The sequence below is a fragment of the Falco peregrinus genome, chromosome 12 (assembly GCF_023634155.1).
Source record: "Falco peregrinus isolate bFalPer1 chromosome 12, bFalPer1.pri, whole genome shotgun sequence".
NCBI classification, from domain to species: domain Eukaryota; kingdom Metazoa; phylum Chordata; class Aves; order Falconiformes; family Falconidae; genus Falco; species Falco peregrinus.
Genome location: NC_073732.1, coordinates 23,101,439 through 23,126,819, shown reverse-complemented (window position 1 = coordinate 23,126,819; position 25,381 = coordinate 23,101,439).

Below are 25,381 nucleotides of genomic sequence, written 5' to 3'. Positions count from 1 at the left end.
GGAATTTGCAAAGTGTTGTGGGAGGGGGTTGTTTTGTTTTAACACTGTTTTATTAATTCCTCTTTTCACTTGGTTTTATTCTAAATAAAATGAAGTGGGAAAGAACTGCCTGTGTATAAATCAACATACTCTTTCTCTCCATTTAATTCAGCCAAAGAAATGAGTTAAATACTCTTCTTTAGTACTTCACCACATTCAAAAAAAAAAAAGTTTTTTGATACAAACACTACCATTGTTTTCTGCAATAAACCTGTCATGTGATTTGAGTTATTCTCTTGCCCTTTTAGGAGAAATAAAATAATAAAAAAAAGTTCAGAAGAACCTTAAATGCAGATCGCAGGCCTGATCCATCTCAAGTTACATATCACTGTTTCTTAGCTGTTGAGCTGAGTTTAGGTAAACCTCTCATCAAATCAGGCTACATCTTAAAGACATGAAGCAAGGGGCTTGCCTTCCGTAAACTGTTTTATGTAGTGGAAATCAAAGGAATTACCTAAAATAACCCTAGCTGAAGATCTGGCAATCCTAGTTTCATTAAATACTGTTGTGTCTTACTTTGATCTCCCAACTTGGTCAACAAGGAAATAGTTGGAACGCCCTTCAAATTTAATTTCCTCTTCAATTCTTTGGTATATATTTTGCAATTCTTTCCACCAGGACTGTTTTCCAGTAATAACACAACAATCCTAGAGACTGTTTCAGTGATAGCTGTCAATTGCCTTCCATTCTGTCCTTCCAAACAGAGTAAATTTTTCAGTACCCCAGCGTGCCTGGTGGTCACATCTAGTCATTCATTATCCATAAGCAGGTTCATGTACAATGCACACCAACCTGTGCATAGAAATACTAATTCCTAGATATTGGTTATAATCTAGAAATATGGCAGCCCTATGCCATTATACTCAGCTGTAGAGTCCTTGCCCAAGATGAACATCAGAAAATGCTGAGTGGAGAAGACCACAGACCAAATGATTACCTGCAATAATCTCTCGCCTTCATGCATGATGTGGAAGAAACACTGCAATTCCTCTAGCATGAACTAAGGACCCAACATGTGTTTTAAGCAGTCACATAGTGATGTTGAAGCCAAGGCTCTTCCCTCCACCCTGCTTCTCTGTTAATCTTTTTTTGGAGGGAGTTCTCTTTGCCAGCCCCCTTGCTTAGCCCCCTTCTTCTTTGACCCCCATCCCCTGAAGGCATGGGCTCTCCCAGCTGTCCCCAACACAGCCTGTCTCCCTCCTTCCCCTCTTCCTTTTCCCACCAGCTGGCTCATGCACAGTGCATCTTCCTCCCTCTTCTCCCCATGACCCTGCACCCACTCCCTGTAAAATCCCTGGCAACTCGGTTGGGAGGAATCACTTTGTGCAGCGTTTGAGCAAGAGGGCAGGGAGGATGAGCCTGCCAAGAGCCCTATTGAACACCAGCCTGCCACTTGCTGTGTGGAGGTGGCAGAGGGTGTAGGGAGGGAGTATGGAAACTTTTTTTTCCCCTCCCCTCCCCCTCCTCCCACCCCGTTCTGTTGACATCCCGTTCTGCAGAGCAGCATGACTCATGCACCGGCACTCTTGGTCCCTCACCCCACAACTTCATAATCGCAGCCATAGAGACTGTGTGTGGGAATAAGGAATAAAACATGCTGCCTTTTAATGTCTCTGAAGAGACAAGCAAGGGCACAGCTAAAAAGCCACCACAGTGTGCATTTCTCAGCACGCAGCCCCAGGAGCAGCTTCTGCACGAGGCAGGAGGCACCTTGGAGTCCTCCTGCAGGATTTGCCTTCCTGAGGCTTTGATAAACTCAAGAAACGGATTTAAATATACTTAATTGTTTTGATCATGGAGATAGTCACACATAAAAGCCTTTTGTGAAGAGGAAGATAGGCTTTCTGCTCAGTAACTGGATGAAGTCTTTTTCTTGGATGGCTGCAACAATACAGCATGAAGGGATAGGGAGCCAGCAGATGTTAGCAGCACACAAAAGTGCAGGCAGTCCTCCTTCAGTACAGTCTAAAAATGCTTTGTCCTGCAGAACAGGCAAACCCTTTTGTCTCATCATCAAGAAGGGCACCTGCCCACACCTTACTGCAAGGCGGGAGCATGTGGGCCAGTGGTCTGTGTGGGAGGGTGTCCAGATGTGTCGCCATCCAGGCAGAAAGGGCAGGTCTGAGTTCCTGCTGGTAACGCGGGGACAGTGGAAAGCTCAACCTGAACCGCTTCCTTCCAGGACCGCTGTGATCCTTAGTGTCCTCTTCTCACCTCTGCATCCTGGTTGTAACTAATTGGATCCACTTGTCAAGATGATGCAGCTCTAATTACCCTGTATCTAGATTGCCCTGGAGAGTGGCTTGGCAGAAGAGCTCTTCACCCCTGCGAAGCAGATCTGATCTGTAACCTTTCCTTTGTCACTCCTGGCCCAGTGTTGATTTTTCTTTGCTCGCTCTTGTGTTGGTTTCTAACATCTTAAACTCTGCAGTGGCTCTGCATGTTTAATAACCAAATTTTAGAACTTGCTGACACATTAGAGCTTATTGTCTGTTAGTTTATAACGCCGATAAGTTCCTCCTAGATGTGGAGCTTTGTCAAATATTTTCTGACAATCTAAATAACTAACATCTTTGACATTTACTGCACCCCTTTGCCAGGCTAGGCAGTAATAGGCTCAATGAAATCTGAGTTACTGAGGCATGACCTGAAACAATATTAGCTGTCCTTGATTATGCTCTGAATTTTCATGTTCCCCTCCTCCCCAGCCCCAGTGTGATCCTTTTAATGGTTGTCTAAGACTTGCTCGACAACTAATGGGAAATGAACTGACTGGTAATTTCTTGCTGTGTGTCTGCTTGGCCCCATGCCAGTCTCTTGAAATGATGGTGCTAAATATAAATTTTCATTACACCTTCTTCAATTTCTGTGCTTACTTCATGTAGTACTTTTAGATGAGCATTGTTCAGCTCTGGTCTCTTACCAGTTTTAAGAATAATCCAGTTAATTGACAGTTTGGGCATTATCACCTTTTCTTTTAATTCCTCTCCGTCATTTCTGTGTGTTGAGTCTTAGGCAAATGTCTGACCTCTTCAGTTTTGAAGATAGGTACAGGAATAATTGCTGTATAGCCTTCCTGTTCCTTTACACTCCATCACCTTTTTTCCTGTCAGTTGCTTGGTGTATAATTATGCTTAAAATATCTTTTGGTATTAGTTGAGATGCTTTGCACTATTTGATGCTCATTTTTCAATTTGGCTTTCTCAAGTATTTTTGATTGCCTCAGGCTCTTGTTATAATTTACATAATCCTCCTGTATTCTAGATTCTGTCTACCTTTTAACACTGTCATTTTATCCTTGATGCTGTTTTCCTCATCCTTTGCTTTTGCACACCAGCTCCTGTTCTCATTTGTGACGCATCCTGTAGATGTTTTATTGGAACAAGCATAGCTAGTAATATCCTTCCTTTACTACACTTGATTTTCTGGACTCTATTTAATTCACATCAATTTTCTGAAGCTCACTTCTCTGAAACCTACCTTTTATAAAGTCCATTATTTTTGCACTTTTTTTTTCTTAGCACAATCTAATGAATATTTTGGGTATGCATACATGTCTTGCTTTCTAAATCCACAAGAGCCTTTAAGGAAATGCTATCTCTTCTCAACAGTTCATTTTTATTCAGGAAAGCAAAGTAAAGCGAGTTGCACATTAGGCTCTCCTGCTGTCTTAAATCATGAAATAATATTTGTTGTATGTGAACCACAGCTGAAATTGCGATAGTCTCATAAGGCAATACTGGATGATTTTAAATCCTGGTAACTATAAACAAAAAGCATGGTATAACAGTAAGTAGATTTATTCTTTATTGAAATCAGCATTCACTCATAGTAGGACACATTTCATACAGCTGTTGGGATCACATTAGCCACTGTCTTTCATCTAAGGTAGAAGATTTTTGTTAGTGCAAACTGAGTGTGGCTATTTTGCAATCTGATGTGAGAGCAGCCCACGCTCACTTACTAACACTTTGCCACAGATATTGGCTGCACAAGATACAGAACAGTGGTGAATTTGCTCCTAACTCTCACAATCAGACCAAGTTTCGTTGTAAAGTAGATAATTTAAAATAAATTTTAGCAAGTAAAAAGCACAATTTATGTGACAATGCTGGTATTTCTTTCAAACATTTCAAATCTCTTTTTTTGCTGTTGAGGTTCTGGAGGATCTTAATGAAATTTTTACAGCCAATGTTATGTCTTTCAGCAGAGATATATAAAATTTACACTGATGTCACCAACAATCTGAGCTTTTCTATGGTCTGCTGCACTTTCGTGACATGTCACAGAATGTGTTCAGAGATTTGTACCTGAAATCTCTTAAGAGATTGCCTTTTTTTTTTTTTTTTAGTGTTTATTCCTGTAAAATATGATGTGCAGAATCCACATATCCATTATATTGTGAAATATAATGAACACTGGAAAACAAATCCTCTCATAATTTGAAGTTACTGTTAAATTAACAGCTTTGATGTCTTTGCAGAGGAATGTTAACAGCTCTAATGCTTGAGACAGACCTACTGTTTTGCTCAGTGGAAGTTTGTTACTGTAGTTTGATAGTTGCTAGTGCTATTACTTGCTTCAGATATGCTATTTCGAGGTTTATTTCCCCCCATGAAAATGAGTATTTTTTTGTGTAAGACAAAACAAAAGAAAGACTAGCTCTAAACAGAATATACCAAGCTTGATATTTCTGTGCAGAAACAAAGGCACAAGTGAAAGCAGGTACTTCAGTTGCTCATTGTTTGGTAGAGCTGTTTGTAGTAGCAACTTCCAAAATAATGAGGTGTCACTATGCTACTGTTGGTATGAGAGAAGGGCAAGCTTTCTGTTCTTTCTGTAAAGAGAAATCAAACTTTCTCTGCCTTCCTGTACTTTGTATTTTTCTGCTCTCTTCAAAACATTCTGTGCTGCCAAATAATTGTAAGTTATTGCCTGGGGGGGTTTGTTATTTTTATCCCACTCACTTATTTCTGTGGACTGGAAAGCATATTTGGTTACCACTACCTGTCTACCTGTTCCTTCCTGTAATACCATCTCAGCTTTAAACCATCCACAGGTCATATGTTTGGCTCATTAATGGCTTAAGTAACCAATGATTTACTCGCTTTATCCTCAGTAGACCAAGGATTCCATCAACAAACTGTGGATTAACTCACTGTGTGCTTTACTCAGTTTCCTTGTCTGTCTTTGGAAAACACATCTTCTTAATAGGAATGTAAGGCTCAGTTTTGCATATCAAAATCAGTGTTATACCATTCTTTGAAGCATTAAAAAATGAGCTATTTCATAATTTATTTTTTGCTTTGCCAGTTTTGATCATGTACTTCTAGGAAGCAGTTTTAATATATACACCAGCGCTTGATAACACCGTATCTTAAACAGGAAGATGTATTTTTCTGTGCTACCAACATGGACTAATACACTATTGTAGAGTAATTGGGTATGATACATTGCATGTGTCCTTATGCCTACAATATCTAGGTACTTTTTACATCCTGCTAAGCTATTAGAATCAGTATTTTACAATGAAAGAGTGTTCCACAATTTAATTACACGTTTTGTACAAAATATTTCCATTTAACAGTTCCAAACTGTCTCTTTCCTTTGAGTATAACCATTTTGGCTCAGCTCCCATCCCTAACAATGGGAGTGTCACATATAGTCCCTAAGTGTTTGAAAATGCTTTTCTTTAGTCTCCATTTATAAAATGTGTCTTCCACCATTTATTATGCACTCGCCATTTTAACTTATGGAATGGCCTCTACCTTTGTTTTTACAGTGAGAACAACAACACTGACAGTGGCTGTGTTTTTGCTACAGAGTGTCCTTACATTCCCAATGTAGTTTACAAATCCCAGCATCCTTGCTTGAAGCCTAATTCTACTTTTGTCCACTCTAGATTAGTTCATTAGGTCAGATTAGGAGGGCTTATTCCTGATAACTGCTCATAAGCAGGTACTTTGCTGCAGAAGGCTGACTTGAAAGTAATTCTTCATACTGGGGAGAGGACAATTGTGTAGCTAACAGTAAAGATGTCACCAATGCTAATGCAGTAAAGATGTCACAACTGACTTCCATCTCATGAGTTTTGGAGATGGTGGAAGGAAGGGTCAGCCTTTTATTAGCCCATTCCAATACCTCCATCAGGACAGCTGTGGATGTAAAAAGGAAAAATGGACATTCTTCAAGAAGGAAATCTTAAAGGTGCAGTATCAGGCCATCCCCATGTGGCAAAAGATGAGCCAGAGGGGAAAACAAACAGCCAGACTGAAAAGAGAGCTTTGGCTGGAACTCAGTAGAAAAAGGAGAGTTTGTGAACTTTGGAAGAAGAGGCAGGCAACTCAGGAAGGCTATAATGATGTTGTGAGATTATGCAGGGAGAAAATGAGAAGGGCCAAAGCCCAACTAGAACTTAATCTGGCTACTGCTGTAAAAGACAATAAAAAATGTTTCTATAAATACATTAGCAAGCTAAGGAGGCTAAGGAGAATGTCCATCCTCTATTGGATGCAGGGGGAAACACAGGAGCAAAGGATGAGGAGAAGGCTGAGGTACTCAGTGCCTTCTTTGCCTCAGTCTTTCGGAGTAGGACCAGTTGTTCTCGGGGTACCCAGCCCCTGAGCTTGAAGACAGGGTTGGGGAGCAGAACGAAGCCCCCATAATCCAGGGGAAATGGTCCGCGGCCTGCTGCACCGCTCAGCCACACACAAGTCTATGGGGCAGATGGGATCCCCCAGGGTGCTGAGGGAGCAGTGCAAGCACTCACCGAGCCACTTTCTGTCATTTACCAGCAGCCCTGGCTCACTGGGGAGGCCCCCGTTGACCAGAGGTCAGCAAATGTGACGCCTGTTGACAAGAAGGGCGGGAAGGAGGATCCGGGGAACTCCAGGCCTGTCAGCCTGACCTGGTGCTGGGGGAGGCGATGGAGCAGATAGTCCTGGGTGCCATCATGCGGCACGGACAGGGCAGCCAGGGGATCAGGCCCAGCAGCGAGGGTTTGTGACAGGCGGGTCCTGCCTGGCCGACCTGGTCTCCTTCCATAACAAGGTGCCCCGCTCAGTGGGTGAGGGAAGGGCTGTGCGTGGTGTCTGCCTGGACTTTAGCAAAGCCTTTGACACCGTTCCCCTCAGCATCTCCCTGGCTGCACATGGCTTGGGCAGCTGTACCGTTTGCTGGGTAATGGATGGCCGAGCCCAACGTGTGGTGGCGAATGGAGCCACATCCAGTCGGTGGCTGGTCACAGGTGCCGTTCCCCAAGGCTCAGTGCCGGGTCCTGCCCGTGGGTCACACCAGCCCCTGGCAGGGGCTGGGAACTGCCCGGCGGGAAAGGGCCGGGGGGGGCGGCTGACGGCCGGCTGAACGTGACCCCCAGGGTGCCAGGTGGCCAAGGAGGCCAGCAGCATCCTGGCTCGTGCCAGCAGCAGCGTGGCCAGCAGGAGCGGGGCAGTGCCCGTCCCCCTGTGCTGGGCACTGGTGGGGCCGCCCCTCGCACCCTGGGCTCAGTGTTGGGCCCCTCAGCGCAGGAGGGACCCTGAGGGGCTGGAGCGCGTCCAGAGCCGGGCAGGGGCTGGGGCACCAGCCTGGCGGGGGGCGGCTGGGGGGGCTCAGCCTGCAGAAAAGGGGCTGGGGGGATCTTACCGCTCTCTGCAGCTGCCTGGAAGGAGGCTGGAGCGAGGTGCGGGTCCGTCTCTTCTCCCAAGTAACAAGTGACAGGGTGAGAGGAAATGGCCTCAGGTTGCACCAGAGGAGGTTTAGGTTGGGTATCAGGAAAACCTTCTTCAGCAAAAGGGTGGCCAAGCATTGGCACAGGCTGCCCAGGGAAGTGACTGAAATCTCCACCCCGGAGGCATTTAAAAGACCTGTAGATGTGGCACTTAGGGACACGGTGTAGCAGTGGACTTGGCAGTGCTGGGTTAATGGTTGGACTCGATCTTAAGGGTATTTTCCAACTGAAAGGGTTCTATAAGCCTGTGAAGAGAACTGCCTTGGCAAATTAGAATAGTAAGGCAATACTATGCTGTTGCTAGGCAATAACTAGACAGTTTTTGTGCAATTTTCTACCTTCTGATGGGCAATAGAACTAGTCTGGATTTGTTATCTCCTGGAAGTCCTTATCTGACCAATATGTGGCAAGAGACAAGGCTGGTGAGATAACAGGAGTGGTACAATTAGTATTAATTAACCTAATATATCAAGAATACATGCCTTACCGTTGTTTGTTTGACAAATCCTGGCTGCTTGCTCCAGAATTAAAATGTAAACAATTTAAAGTAGCACACTGCTTCTGAGATGAAGCAATCACTCACTTTCAGGTGCTAAAAAAGAAAATAATGTGATGGGAGGAAGTAAAATAATGAAGTAAAGAGGAGTGAGGTAAAGATATGTAAATGATTAAAGAATCATGTAGTTTTGAATGTACATACCTTTTTTTTAAGTATTAAGAATATAAGGTCTTCTATAATTCAGTAGTGTCACATGTTAGGCTATGTCACACTGACCTCATCCTCAGTATATATTCAGCCCAGAATGTGCTATTTACCTTTTGCAAAGTAGCATTATTCAAGTTATTACATTTGCTGGTGCAGTACTACAAAGTCTGAAGTACAACTTAACTTAGCAAATATTGAGTCAAATTGAAGTGAATCCAAAGATTACAGACTCGGTGTAGCCAGCGGCAGGTATAATGCGCATGCAGCTTGCCCTTAATATTTATTTGTTGTCATTATTTGATCTGAAGGACTAATTTCAACTTTGGCATCAGATAACCAGAGGGGGTTTCTTCCAGAATACTGACATCAGAAGGGCTTCATAAATAGAGTTTGGCGTGCAATTAAACCATTTGGAGATACTCGGTAAACTTTCCACTCTGATGCCAAGTCTACTCTTTCTGACATCTCAGCGTGCCTTTTGTGAGTCTCATTTTTTCAGTAGGTCAAGAGATCTAAGCCTTAAATGAAGCAGGCTGTACCAGCCACAGATTTTCATCACCAGCGGGATCATGACCTTGCAGTGTATATTGAATTTAAGTTTAATACTTTAATGGATGGGACTTGTAATAAAAATTGCTAGATGTTTTGGGGATGAGTAATAAAGAGTAGTTCAGAGTACAGAACTTCAAGGATCCACAGCCAAAGAATTTCAAACAATACTGAATTTGTACTATCTTTTGGCATTATTTTTGTGGTTTGGAAAGCTTATAATAAAAGTCAGGCTTTGTCCATTATTTAATTACTTTGCTACATTTTTTGGCAGTTTCCTAGTAGCTTAATAGGTAGTTTGCATAAAACGCTACCACTGTTAAATATCTGTTTGTGCAGCTAGGAACACAGTGGTGTTCCTTCTGTCCTAATGTATCACTTAAATGGAGATAAAATAGTGATTACACTTACTCTTTAGGACCATAGACTTGGATTTACTTTCACCTCTTGCTACATATGTAACCATTTTGGCAGACTCATTTAAGTTTTCAGAAGATAGGAGTACTTGCTGCTAGGGTTACTCTGACTTCAAGTGGAGTTTTATTTTACAGTCTTGTCATTAACCTGCTCATCTCTCACCAGCAGTAAATATGAGCAATCTTGTTATTCTAGCAGAGGGAAAAAAAAAAAAAAAAGAAAAGTTTGAAGCCTGGAAAAGAGCATTAACTGCTGTATGACATTTTTCTGTGGTTGTGATTACTGATGTGGAGGTTCCCTATCTTTTAAAAGTATGAAGGTCAAGCAGCCAGGTTCGTTGAATGTAAGGATTTGTGGGGATGTGTCTGTTGCTTTCACCTTTCCCAGGGAACTGAAAAACTGCCTGAGACTGCCAGGGGTGACTTAACAGCAGGGTCAGCATGTGTGCTGCTAAATCTCCTTCAAAAGAGAGATGGCATGGTGCAGCTTTGGAGAAGTGTGCCATGTGTTGCGAGGGCTCAGTGATACTGTTCCTTTTCTGGGAAACACAGTGTATTTATTTTCCTACATTATTTAGTGCTCGCACCCAGATTGTCAGTTGCCAAGGCTCCCTCCCATGGGACTCCCAGGGAAGTTATGGTGAGGTTGATGATTTAAATGGCCTTTCAGAGGTTGGTAAAATTAAGGGTCTCAATTACTGAATTTGATCTGGAGTGCTAGTGACAATGAAGCCTTCAAAATGGCACAGGGGAAATGAAATGAAACAATTACATGGAAATAAAGGTTTTTCAGACATCAAAGTTCACATGCTCATAGGAGGTTTCCTATCATACTGATTTAATCCTGCTGAAAACCAGCAAGTTCTCCTAAAATAGATGCCGCTTTATTGTAGTATGTGGACAGTTACATCTCTTGTTATTTCTATCATTAGTATTACTACTTTTGCTATGTTCTGCACCATATTTCATGTCAGCACACTAATTGAAAACCTGAATTATTATTAATTATTACAGTAATATATTGTGCCATAAGTATATATAATTCTTGCATAGTAACAACAAGTCTAAGGAAGTCAGTAACTAGCTTAGACATGGCATGAAATCACAAAGGACACATAAAGATCGGCAAGGAAGAGGGAAAAACCCTGAAGTTTTTAGCATAAACTTGAGTAACCATGACCTTTAAAAAGTTTTCAGAATTTTGTCTGCACTCAGAACAGACATCCTGTGAGTATATCATACAGTTCTTTATTTCACTTCTCCTTTCTCACCCTCTATCCATATACCTTTTCAGCTCTTGAAAAATGCCAATATAAATGTGCTGTGAATTATGTGCCACATAAATGTTCCTTTTCTTTTTATCCTTCATTAGGACATTGTGATTTATAATGACCAGCTACTCTGTACTATGTCAATTATACCAGAATGGTGGCATTACTCTTTGGATTGAAGCGTAGGACAGATACTGGCAATACGAAGTACATTTGGCTTGGCAAATATTACTGAAGAATAGCTATGTCCTCCTTTGGGAAGTATCAGCAAGACTGAAGTGAGATCTTAAGAAGCTCTCCTTCCAGTTTTGTACTATTTCAGTCAAAACCAGGTTGTAGACTTTTTTGTGATGAAGCTGTAGCCTATACTAGGGAAAGGTTTGAAAAAGGCAGAAGAGAATTTATTCTGGCAACTTTAAGGGACGCATCCCGTGAAAGATGCAAAAAGCACTCCTGGAAAGGCATACTCTGCTGATCTTCATGGAAGGAAGAAGCAGAGACCTATTTAAGCCCCTCTATTCCTCTCCTGAAAAAAAGCTTGTGTTGCTAAGAGTGCAAGCCATTTATACTTCTCCAGAGTAAAGCAATGATGGGTTTGCACATGGAGTGCATTAAAAAGACATTTTCTTGCATTTTGGATCGAAAGAAGAAGGTTGTTGTGAGACAATTACACTGGTGGAGTTTCAGAAGCAGCGGCTGGCTACACCAGAAACGCAGTCTGAGAGGTGATGACCTCTGCAATCTGGAAGCAGCATTGCACAGCTCCCCACTGAAACCAAAGGTGAGGAACAGAACTCTGCTTTCAGGAATCTAATCTTGCTTTTCAATAGCTAACTCTGTAGCTGTCATGTTTTGATGATAATGAATTTAGATGCCAGTCGGTACCTTGGTCAAAAAAGGACAAAAATGTTGAGAGGAGCCAGTTCTGATGAACGCTGTGTGAAAGATGGGAAAGGTCTTAGGCCATTAGCGATGACTGATGCTATAGGCGAAGCATATAAATGATATACTGAAGTAATACATTAGGGCACAATATGAAGCCCCTCTGGACCTGAGAAATGTATCACCAATCAAATTTCTTTTGAAGGTCTTCTCTTTACCTAGCAAGGAGGACTTGATGGGAATCCCTGTCAAATCTCCACTTGATATACGGTACTTAAATGTTGCTGGATGTTTTAATCTGCAGACATTATCAGACTGGGAGTGGGAATATTTTGGCTGTTAGTGGAAAGGAATGCTTATTATTAATATCAGGCTCTTTTTAGTTGGGAGCATAGGTTGTTTTGATTTGGTTTAGCAGAATAGTTCTGAGGTATTTAAAGAAGCACAACACAAGGTCGTGATCAATTTCAACACAATTATTTCATGATTTAAGACAGCAGGAGAGCCTAATGTGCAGCCCATTTTACTTTCTTTTCTTGAATAAAAATGAACCGTTGAGAAGAACAGGCTGAAGTTTCTGATGGCTCCTGTAAATCATCTCAGCTGTCAATGGCACACAGCAGCTTTCAAAGGAGAATATCAATTGTATTTTGAACATGTTTATTAAAATAAAGTCCTGCAGGCAAATGAGTGAAACCTGTCCTGGAGCATTTATATGCCCTTTCATGGCAACACCGTCACCCATGACACGTTTTCAGGTGGATTCAGAACTGGAAGAATGGGAATATATATTCTATCTTGGTTTGGTTTCCTAGTTTGTCAGGGACAGATGGTCTTTGCCCAACCAACATGCTTGTTGAAGTCAATGGGGCATCTTGACTTGCCAAATGCATATGACCTTATGACCTAGGGAAATGTAGCAAAGGGTAACTATGCCCAGCTTCTGAAATCAGTATAGAATTCAGATATCGTGCAATATTTTCCAGATTCCTGTCATAAGGTTTAACAGTCATTTTGTGTCTCTCTGTTCACATCAGAAGTTTTCTCCTTTTTGATTCATTCAGTGGTTTTAGTAGTTAGCTTAGCTCAATCTTAGCATCGCACTGCTAGAAGCAAGCATTCATTGTCCTTAGTCACCGACAGATTTGTTTTCTTGCGGGCTACCATGTTCCATTCAACATTTTGGATATCCCAGATACCTATGTATTAAATCTAGCATCCAGAGGTTGTAAATACTTTGCTTCTTTTGGTGTAGTTGAACTAAATCTATTATGTAGCTGATAAGTTTCACTCTATCTGACTGTTTCAATCCGTATTGTGTTGTGCTGTGTTAAGGCCATCGGCTTTCACGAAATTAGATGAAGCTGGTGTCTTATTTTTGGTATGTTGCATAATCTGAGGAATTTAGTCTGTTTAAGAAATTGATACAGCATATAAAACTGTATCTTGTGCACATAATACCATACAGTAGAAAAGGTGTAAGTTTAGTACACAAGTTTTAAATTTTTTGTTTTCCATAAAACATAAGTGCAGAAAAATCCTGCTTTTAACTTCTTCCTCCGAGTTTACAATCCTTCTGTCTTCATCCCATTTTGCATGCCTTACACAATGATATCATTGGAACAATCAAATATTAAATCAGAATGAAGTTAAGGATTTATATCTTCCATTACAGCTCCCTTAATGTTTTCATTTTCTGTCCTTTCAAACTAAGCATCGTCTTTAAAGACCTGTATTGCAGATGAGTTAAGGAATCAGTAAAGACACTGGGGCATAATCTGAGCAAAACTGTATTTTCTGTCTGGCCATCCCATCACTACAGAGCAGAAAGAGAGAAGTTTGGGCTATAAATCAATGGAAATATGATCTGTATTAGCAGGAAAAAAAAACCCACCCAAAAACCAACAAATGCTGATCTTGTCTCAGTAGACTTGTTTCTTCCAGTAGGAGCCATAAGCCTCCAGCTGTCCTCTGGCCTAAATTGTATTTAAGTCAGCAAACAGTTTGAGAAACATATGTTGATTGCAGTAATGACTGGTCAGAATGCTTTTAACCTGATTATATGTAGGGGTTTATGCCCTCAGGATTTTATTACAAATGTAACAATGTGTATGCTAAATCATAGTATAAGAGTGAGTTGCTGCCTTTTTTTTGGAGCTGGTAAGCTCCAAAAATTTCTGGCATAGGCTAAGATAAGTTTGAATCCTCCTGCAGGAACTGAAATTCATGTGTAACAAACCTACCTTTCACTGCTGATGGTCCACAGTTACCTAAAGAACTAAAAATGAGCTGATGGTTTTGGGGAAAATATGTTGTGTTTAGAAGGCTGTGTTCAGAGAAATCCTTTGGTTTTCTTTTCTTTCTTTCTTTTTTTTTTTTTTTTTTTTTTTTTCTGACCAAGGCAAATCAAACCTGCTGTGAATAGCAAGAAGTTTGATCTAGAAGCTGGTTTGCTTTTTTATCTCTAAAATGCTTGCTTCGAGGTAGTTTTGGAACACAGACGTGAAGCTGAGAATAATGTATACGTGTTGTTCAACATTGGTTTAGATATTTTTTTTGATTCCATAAGTTATATGACTACTTTTTCCTTTTATTAACAGCTGTCATTTTTTTCTTTCACATATAGTGTAGGAAATATCACATCGGTATAAATCAATATAATAATGACATTATGTATGTATATTATTATTTAACCATTGCTCTCTAGGGCATAGTTATGTCAGTCGTATTTTATAGAGAGTTTCTGTAGACTGTTATAATCATTACAATCTGTTCCATGAAAAAAACCCTGCAAATCAGCATTTTCTTGGTATTACAAGTGGTAATGGTGTTGTATGGGTAAATAGTAACAGAATCTCCGAATAACATGGTCCTATAAGCATTGCAGGAAATAATGCATGGAGAATATGCAACTAAAAAACAGATTAAATGAATACTCATTATAGAAGGTATTATTGCAAAGACTTTTTGAAGTATTCTAGCATGAGTGCCACCATGAATTTATGCCTGTAAATACAAAAATATTAATATGCACTGGTGTCTTTTGGAAACCTGTCAAATGCACATTTTGTGCTGTCTTGAATTATTTTGTATGTATATTAAGTAGGCATCAAATTGTGCTTAAATCAAAGATAAATGATTGCTGTTTTGGATGCCTTTTTCTGAGAACTGCCCTAAAAGGAGGATGAAATTGGAAGTTGTATGCAACCACGTTTCACCAATATGTAATGATCTAAACCTTGTAATAGATAAATCTTCTTTTGGCTGATATCTAATCAGAATGAGCTCTCTAAATATTCCTTCTAGCAAAATTCTTTTATAAATCAGATACAATTTATGCTAACATTGATGTGATGAGCAACATTTTGTAGATCTCTTCTTAAATAATATTCACCCACAATGTTTTCAGAGGCCACAAACACAAAGAGGACGAGACAAATAATCTTAGCGTTATTTGCCTCATTTCACATCATTATTTTAATCTATCGAGGCATTGTATGCTGAACACTGTGCTCAACTTAGTTTAATTGCAGCAATAATGTGTGCTGACGTGTATGAGACAAAATCCTGTCCAGATCATGATGTCATCTGTTAAGGCAGATAAAACAACCTAAAATACATGTATATTTTTTTTTCTGTGTCCAGTGTTCTACTATAATAAATTTGTTGCTTTAATACATTAAAAACTTTAAGAGATTTTTCCTTCAAAACCTATTGATACTGCCCAAACAAATGTGAGAACTTCTAGTCACAATCGTGTTTAATCAGTAATTACCACAAGCTATCTTGTGGAAGCATGGCCAAGCCACAACTAAGAAAGAGGTAGCCACCACTTTTTGCTTTGCACATGATAGTTCCAGCTTTAGGGTAAACTGCGAGGGAAAAGGGAGTGTAAAACCTCGATCAGGTAGTCCACTGGCAGTTTAAGGACTTCAGAGAATCAGGTTTTCTTCTTGCATTTACAGTATTTATTTACTGGGTTGACTACCACATATCAAATGCCTGTTTTCTTTTCAGAAAGTTCAGACGACACAGCTGAGACTCTGTCCCTCACAAATGCTTAGAATTAAGTATTTTATTCCCTAAGGTGCTCACACAAGAAGAAATTATGGAAGAAATATTGTTAATGAACAAATCCATACCTATGTGCATTTGAGTTATGGTGGTTTTTTTTAAATAAATGCATGAAGTTCCAGATGTAGAAGTAGTAATACGGGCTTTAAATTGTGAGTTATAACTGTGTAGATCATGAAGGTCTGAGAAGATTCCATGAAGATGATGTTCCTGTCAGATTTTAACCATAATTATATAAAACTGAGGAGAGCAATTGTTAAAGTGTCAGGGATAGAGATGCCCAGTATGAAGGTCTTTGGATGCTTCTTTTACAAGATCCAGAAAGTGTAAAATGCAAACTATAGAGTAGGTCCTGCCCACAACTTCTGACAGCCTAACCAGTATGGACACAAGTAGACAGAGGATGTGTTGGGACGTTTGCAGGAGAAAAAGAAAGGGAGACTATGTGGATGGAATGGAGAGGAACTGAGCAGCTACAATTTTTAATACTTTTCTCTAGGAAATGCTGATTATCAGATTATATTAAGGAATTACCTCTTTTACTTGGAAGACAATTTGTCTTGACGAGTCCTTTTTAAGAAAGCATGTTAAAAGTGTGAGGGAACTGAACCATTAAGAAAGGATACTGTATGTGAGTGAATGTATGTATTGCTTAATAGGGCACCGGTGTCTTCAGTCTTTATTATTGTCTCACAACCCTTTTTTTCCTCTTTCTATTCACCATAAGAAATATCCTCAGAGTCCTCAGTGAATGTAACTGTAGATACTCAGCAATGAAACAATGAGCGATTTAGCTTTGCATCCTGCCACAGTAGCTAACTTTTTTTCAGCGGTGCTTTCTTAAGGCTCCTTCCAAATATTCAGGGTGCTTCTGATCTGTTCATATACAGCCCTAAGATGAATCATAAACACATGATCAGGATATTTCTAGGGTGCTGGTATTTTAATAAAATTCAAAGTGAATCCTGCTCACTTCTTCCATGCAGATCAAGCGTTCCATTTCAGCTTCTCACCACACAAAGCTATTTCATACAGGTCTATCACTGCTATACATTATATACTTTTTTTCTTGCGTTTATCATAAAATGAAAGGGCTGGTGAGAATGTTTGGTTAGATACAGAGCTGCCAAGTTGAAATGTTGAAAAGCGATGGTTGTCAGCAGCAAGCTTTAGTTACTTCCCTTAGGATAATTCCACACATCACACTGACAGGGCATTTGTGCTGATGCTCACTTTAAATATTAATGTGCTGCCCTTACTTCCTGCCGTACCTCCCTCTGATACACTCTACATTACTCCTGGGTGTCTATACCTTTTGAAAACATGCACTGTTGCTGTTTTCCATTCTCATGAATTTATTCCTTTGTTGATCAAAATACTTGGCCTTCTGTTCTGGGAAGAAGGTCCAAAAGATTCAATATTTGCAAAACCGAGTGTTTTCAAAGCTGGTTCTAGAACATTTGTTGTCTGACAGCCAGCAGATGTCCACACCCGAAACTCCTGCGCCTCCTGTTCTCCAAAGAACAGATAGAACATAATGTAGCAAGGAAATTGGTTAAAGGCTATAAAAATAGATGGAAAGTAACCTTATATTTTTAACATAATTTTTGAATAAAATACAGTACTGTACATCACTTCGGTGTATCTTAATTAGTTTTCCCAATTCAAAGATAAAAATTGAAATAATGATGACAAGTGTGGATGCTTGAATACAGACCCTTTTTTTCATTATCAAACACTGCCTCTGCATGCCGTTCTACGTTCCATATTTGCAAAAATCCATCTCATAAAGGCGACTATCTTTGGCTGTCTGTAGTTGCATGAGTCAGTAAATTGTGTATTTTCTCAGTGGGAGTTTACTCAGGACATTGAGGAGCTATTTCCTCCTAATTAGTTCCCCAGAGTCTTCTTATTAAAAAAAGCCAAAACCCTTAGGCTTCAAGGAGTCTGTTTGGGGTCATTATTTTCTTGATAAATGTACTCACCACCACTCCAGATTTCCCAGAAGGGAGACTGCAGGGTATAAGAATGTTGTGTTGCACGTTATATTCCGTGATTGGTTCAAATTACTCAATTTACCCAGTATTTTCAAAAAACAATCCTAAATCATCAGTCAGCTACATCCTACTTCCAGTGCTGATGCCAGACAGTCATTTTCCCTCAGAGCATCATTGAACATGAGCTCTCCTCAGCTTGTTTCATTCTTTGATGAACTAGATGGCTGCAGGGACTGTACTGATTTTGGAGACATTTCATTTGAGATGTTGCTAGTTGTTTCCATCGTGGATAGCTCTGTAGGGAAGGAGTGGACAACACTGATTTTACTCATACTAGGCAGAGATTATCAACGTGTAAAATTTACCATCATATTTTACCAAACCGTTCTGAGATGTCATCTTGTCAGATAGGCATGCCAGGGCAAGGTGCTTTATCTTTCCTAGTCTTTAAAAAGGAACCTACAACCAAACCTAAGATAATGCTGAAAGAGATTGTCATTTATTTAGCCCATGCTCATGAGACAGGCACTATTGTTTTGGTCTTTAGATCAACAAATACTTCCTCAAAAAAAAAAAAGTATATCCTTCATTTTAGATTGAAACTTTAGCTCTGTCTTGTGTTTGTTTGCAGCTGTCACAAAACCTTTCATGTGGCGTACCTTGTGATTGTGCTCATTCTTTGATAATTGCTCACCTCTGTGACTCTGCATGGTCAAGCAGTTTTGTGTTTTCATTTATTCTGTAGGTGCTGAACTCAATCTAACAGAGTTGTAGGCTGATTGAAACACTGGGCTTAGGTTCCCACAGCCTAAATCCCACCCAGATTCCAGTGTTTCCTTTCGGTCTTCTGAGGCACCAAGACAGCTGGTAGACCAGGCACTGCAAGTAGAATTACAGATGTGAAACACAGGGCTGCAGCAGGTATATTCATATGGTTCTACAGATACAATCTTGTTCACATTTGTGCCAGCCTCACTGCAAAATTTTTACAAAACAAAAGGCTGTTAAGGGCTGTAGAGCTGACTGCTTGGGCAGTGCCCTCACAGTCCCATCACCCAGTACTGTTTAACCCACAGGTGGTTGTGGAAGGAGGCAAACCCCACCTTGAGATAATTCTCCCTTTAACAAGGGTCACTGCAACACCCCCTTTGCCAACAAATGCCTCTTCAGCCTGTCTCAGATTTACATCATCTTTCAGAGGTAACTCCCAACACCAAGGAAATATTTTTGGTTTCTTTCAGCGAAGTTTGTTTGACTGAAACCTGAATAAAGGCCTGAAGGTATAATAGAAATAAACTTCTCTATTGGTAGGAAACGCACTTTTTAAAATCCTGTGATTATGAAAATATCTTACAGACATGTCTCTTGCATTTGCAATCATAAGATACGTGAGCTTGCAAGCCTTTCTCGCAGTCCCTGAATCGCATGTTCTGAACACAAGCCCTGCATCACTATAAACACCGAGAACGGTTGCTAATAAAGAAGAAGAGATGCCGTGCAATTTGTACATGTTATTTAGTGTTGAACTGCACCCACAACGTAACGTCAGATGCCCACCCTAGGACCAAGCTGCAGCGGCGGCGGTGCCCAGCTCAGGCTGCAGAACGGCAGCCACACTGACTGCACCCTCTGCCGGCTGATGCCCGGACCACAGGTGGGCTGCGCTCGAGTCTCTTTTTTTCCTCGGCTATAGGAATAATTTTCTCAACCTGAAATAACAATATTCGTCAGCAAAAGAATTTATAGCATCGTTATTAAAAGTAGTAGGAAATTCGTGTCCTGTTTGTCTGGAATGGGAAAGAAAGTGAAAGGTCTGAAAAATAGAAAACTAATGAATTCTTGTGTCTTGATGGAGAAACTATTTGTTAAGAACCAATTTCTATGGCAAGGGAATGACAAAGTTTGCCACTTAGAAAGAGATTAAGCTGTATTGTGCTTATTCTGAATGCTAGCGACGTTGTTCATTAAGTTCTGCAAATGCCAGATGTGGGAAAAAAATAGTGTTCTGCAACCAAGACCTTCTAGAAATTTGAAAATTAAAATTCAAAGTCATGTCTTTCTGGGTGTGGGATTCAGTTTAGCCACAGATAGGTATTACAAAGTATTTGTATAGATTTAACTTTCAGATGGTTATAGCAGATCGTGTATAAAGAACAACTGAGATTTCAAAGTCCGTGTAGAGTGCATACTGTAGCATGACCGTAGTATACAGAGGATAATACATTCTCCTGGGTTATGACATCAATTAAATAGTAGTCTTCTAGGATGCTGCAGTTTCTCTATTGCCATTTCTTTCTCTTTTTTTTTTTTTCTTTTTCTTTTTTTCTTTTTTTCTCCCTTGTCTGCCTACAAGGATGTCAGCTAAAGGCTTCCTGAGGTTGTATTTTTCCTGTCATAGCAGGCAGAGGTATCTGCAGATATTTTGCATAGAGCAGAGATGCTGTTTGTGTCTCCAGTTTTCCAGTGGGACTTGACAGCCCGCTACTGTAGATCTGGTACTATCAAGTGTCTGTGTGCAGCCAGAGACACAAAGGCATGTAATGTAACATGCACCCGTTACACAGCTGGAATGAAAAATGTTGTTGTTGCTCTGCTATTAAATCACTAGAATAGCTAGATGTTACAGAAATAATATTAATGGTCTATAAATAATGGCTTGGCTATACTACAGTGAGATTTTCAGAAATCACAAGTGATTTGATCTGCCTTCAGTTTTACTTTCTTAAAAGTAACTGTATTTTCAAAAGGATTAATGCCCTCCACCCCTGTCCCCCGTTAAGGATGTCATTTCTTCAGGTCCCTCAGTTTAGGACCTCTTTAGGCATTTCTGATTTGGAAATTCATGGCAATTTCTGTACTCTCTGCTTTGCCTGTGTGTTCTTGCCTGTCCATATCAGTTTTGTGGTGTTTGTCGTTGCTCGGTGTATCAGATTTTCAGACATCACAAGCTTTGAGACTTACTAAGATAAGCAGGTGAATGTATTATGGTTTGTATGAGGGTATTTTCATATTGATACTATCCTCCTGGATTTCCCGTCACTATTGAGGCTGATTAATGCCTGCTGAATGCAGGAGCGTTTCTTTTAGAAACTGTTTTTCTGTCAGTTCATTATTTTCTGATGCTTATTAGAGCAGAATTTCATAAACACGCTATATTGACTTCTCCACAAAAACAGTTTGTCCCACACAACTCTCTCTGGTGCCTGGCCTCTTTCAGAGGTCTATCAATGCCCCGTAGCAAAACGGACCCGCCGCTGCACCTGCAAACGACTGCGCCTGTCGGTGCCAAACAGCTGGGGCTGGCAGAGGCGGCAGTGCCCGGCGGTGCCAGAGGCCGGCTGCTCCGCACAGCCCTGCTCTGCCGGCGGCTCCGGCGCTGCCTCTTGACCTCCCTCTCCTCCCCTGCTTGGGAACCCCTGGCCTCCTTCCTCCCTCTTCTCCTTGGTAGGGGAAGATTGTCTCTGCCCTGGTGATGGAAAAAATTAAAGTGGGTTAGATCAAGTGAAAAATAGGAAGGATAAGATAGTTTGAGCAAGGTCTCCACCCGGTCGCTGACCAGGCCAGGGGGCTGCCCCTGACTCAGCCCGGTTACCCAAACTCAAGGCCACTCCAGCCTTGGCCATATGCAGCTTGCGTAAACTAGGTGGGAATGGGCTTACTGCTCTTTAAGTGTGTTTTCAAATTACATCTTTTTTCAGTTGTCAGAAATTAACTGGGACTGCATGAGTTTTGATTAATGAATCGTGTTATGTGGTGCATCTGAAAAGAAATTTTAAGAAACATCTTTGGCTCTTTTGGCCAGTAGCCATAATGGCAGCCAGGCTAATTCTATCGGTCAACAAGTGATCAGTGCAATCATAACAGGAGGCAAACAGACGCCAAGAGAAGCCGGTAGTAAAATCATGATGTATTTCACAATCATCTTATTACTGACTGGTTTAAATAAGGGCCTAAAGTGCTTTATCAGTACTGAGAGAGTGCTGAGAATTCAGCAAGTTTTAATTCACAGAAGGTGAAGCTTTCCTTGCTTATGGGAAGTGGCTGGTGAAAAAGCAAAAGGTATACTTCAGTAAATGCATGCAGAAAACAGTTTACCATTTTTGCCTGCAGATGCTAACAATCCAGCCTGCAGATTCATTTTTCTTCTGAGGTCAGGAAACAAAGTTCTCTGATGAGGTTCCTCTGACTTTCATTTCATTACATCAGAGGTGAAGGCTGGCCCATAGTTCCCCATCGTTCGCTTACTGGGTCTAAATAAATATAAACTGCCTGATCAGTGACTTAAAGCAGCAGCCCCCACAGGGAGCGTCCCTGTGTGCATTAAAACTCAGTGCACCAGAAGTAGATAGAGTATGTACTCTTTTCAGCTATAGGTTTGAATTGTTTTAATTAAAAAAAAAACCAACCTGGAAACAGATTGGCTTTCACATAGCGTAAACAGAAAACTCTTTGTATAAATGCTTTTCATAACTGGTAAAAAAAAAAGAAAGAAAATTCTAGCCCCATATTTTCCTGTATTTGGTCATTGCAAGCCCAGGTACTGGTAGATTCTGACTTCAAAGAATAACTGAATTTTGGGAAGGAACAAAGTCATAAAACTCTTCCGGACTAGAAGTATTCACAGCCACATAAACAAAGAAATGGATTTTATAATTAATTCAGAGTTCCCTGGCAAGCACAGTGTTGTAATGTGTTGTAATCTACTGATTAAGTTCCAGTAAGAACACTGGCAATGGCTTTCTTTATCAATATCAGTCCTTTAACAGCACCCAAAAGGACCTAAAATTCTGAAACTGAGAATAACCGCGGGTGGACTGTGCTCGTCTGAGCATCTGGTCAGTGCAGGGCAGCATTTAGAGAGGGGTGAGTCTGTAGGAACGGGGTCTGTCTCATCCTTGCGTCCTGTTCACTTCCTCTTCCCATGTCCTGGAGTGCTGCATTTTGGAAACACAGTACTTTAAAGAAAATCACCTTTGAGAAGTTCAGGCCAAACAGGCATTTGAAACCTTCCAGCAAAGCTTTTCATCCAGTAGGATTCTACTCCACAGGATGCTTTGCCATCTATCAGACTATTGGTTGTGGCTGTTAATTAAATGAAAATCCAAAATAAATCTACAGTGCAGAGACAACACAGCCAATTAAATATTCCAGTACAAGGTGCTAATGATAAAAAGCGAATGTCACTGAGGACAACCTGTATGATGTTGGAATGCAAATCCTACCAGATGACAAAATATATGATTCCCATCACGGGACGGGAGGAAGAAACCCAGTGACCCTGAGCACTGAAGTCAGGCGTTGCAGAAGAGGCAGTGCTAAGGACATATGGAATGTGCATACAGGCTTGGGGACTTTTGCAGACAAGAGTGAATGCCGTTAAAGCCTGAAACCCTTAGACTACGTGCATGTTATTTTCTTGACTCTTGATACGTGAAAGTCTGAGCTTTCCCGAGTTCTTTGCCATACAAGCAAAGCATCGTATTTTTTAAAATTGGTTGTTTTAGGACAAAAGAACAATATTAAAGAAAGCGAATGATAAGCAAGTGATGATGAGTGTTTGAAGTGATTGAAGGACTGCCAGTCCCACGTATCTTTGTGAAGAGCTTTAATGGCTGTGCTGTGAAGTGGGACAGCCTCTTCAAGTGGCTCTCTTCTTGGCAAGGTTAAACCAAGCGAATGGCAGTAACTAAGCAGTTACAGCTAACTTAACAGTTACAGCTAACTAAAGCAGCTTATAGGCAGGCATTATGATTTCATTAAAAATTTGGCAATCAGGGACAATCTGAAGAATATAAACAGGCAGAGGTGAGTAATCTTAAATAATTTTCATGAAATCAAAGAATATATTTAATGGAGTTACTTGCAAGAAAAAAATTAATGAGCTATCCTGAGACAAGCAAATTAATGAATATTTAGAATCTTATATATTGAACAATTTCACCTTTTCTCCCTGTTAGAAAGGTTCATCTTTTTTCTTGAGAAATACAGTATGACAAAATCTGTACTTGAAAGAAAAACATATGACTACCTTAAGTTATATCTTTCAATAACTCATGAAACTCATCTCACATAAAAACCTTTTCTTGCCATTAATGCTTCAGGTGCAAACCTTGTGTACCTCACATATGTATTTTAGCTTGGATTGGTAGGTGGTAGCTTCTTTCTTTTAGCTTTCGATTGTATGTGTCACTCTTTTTTGTAGTGAGGTGCATACGTGAGGGTTGTGTGACTGGCTTCATGTTCTTAAAACGGAGAAATTAGAGTTAAATTTTAGAGTACTGCAGGATGCTGGACTTTAAGTCTCCATGGACTTACAGTCTATGAAAATTTATCTGTCTTTCTTTCCATTATTTTAATAAATGCAGATAACACATCCCTGTCAAGACTCAGCTGAACTAAATATTAACTAATGCCATCCTTTAAATGAGTTTTGCATTCCTTTGATTTCAATAAAACTGTAATTTCTTGACGTGCAGCAGATTAAAACATATTTAGCAAAGCTCTAATCGACCCCAAGGTCTTCTCCCCCTTCTTTCAAATGAGTCCAAACACCCTTTATACATATCTATGTATATATATACGTGTGTGCATGTGTATAAATAAACATGTATAGGCCACTCAGGTCTTCAAAGCAAGGACATACTGCATGAGGACTGAATCAGCATCAGGAACTATAGTAGTAGTACAGTAGTATCAGGCCTTAGGCAGTGCTACTAACCACATTTATCTTCAGACACAGCTATTACTATCACATGCCAGTATAGAGAGATTAGTCTTGTACTTTGTTCTCCCAACTCTATATCCCTTTCTAGACCCACACAGCTTTCTGGAGTTGAAGACAAATCTTGTTGTCCCATATAAACCAGTACTCCCGGCATGTTTTGGATGAGAGGACAGCTGTTGTGCTACCAAGGTCCCTGGGTGAAATGTTGAAGCACGGAGGAGGGGAGCAGAGTGAAAGACATCGGGAAAGTCCTGGAAAGGGACCCCAACCTTGGGGACAGGCCAGACCAAAAGCAATGCTGTGTATGAACTGATATCACATATCACTGCTGTGAGAGGGAGTTAAGCAAAAACGTCATGTGCTCAGATAGCAACTTTGTGCCATTTCTGCACAAGTGAAGATGGGTCAGGATCAGGTGGAAGCTTGATGGCCAGCGGTGGGACTGTAACAAATTGGATGAAAATTATCAGCTCCCACCCCCCAAAAAACCCCAGTGGTAAAGGGATAAATGGGTAGGTTTTTCCCCATAGTTAGTAGGGGACAATATGCTTAAACGATGCTTGGAGCGCTCCAGTGAGGTGTTCACATGATGGCTCAGAGAACCTGCGGAAGATACATATCCTCCTTGAAGGAGTGAGAAGAAAACTTTACACTCCTGGATGCCAATGGCTTATCAAGTGACAGGAAGGGTGCAGTTATTTTATGTCACCGTTATGTCTTGCTTTTCAGCACAAAAAACAACCCAAAGATAAAACTACTCCAGGGTTTTATGTGGATGAGGAATAGCAGAATAGCTCACCTGGTATTGCCCTCTTTGGTGATAGTTTTTAGGCTGTTGGTCGATCTGTGGCTGGTGGTAGGTGATTGATATTCATATGCCCATTTTCATTCTAGTTTTGAAGCCTTTTTTTCCCCTGTAGTGTTCCCTCAAGAATAACATAACAGCATGCATAAGATTGCTCTGTCAGCAAGGAGTATGTTCTGCCTTTTCCTCCCA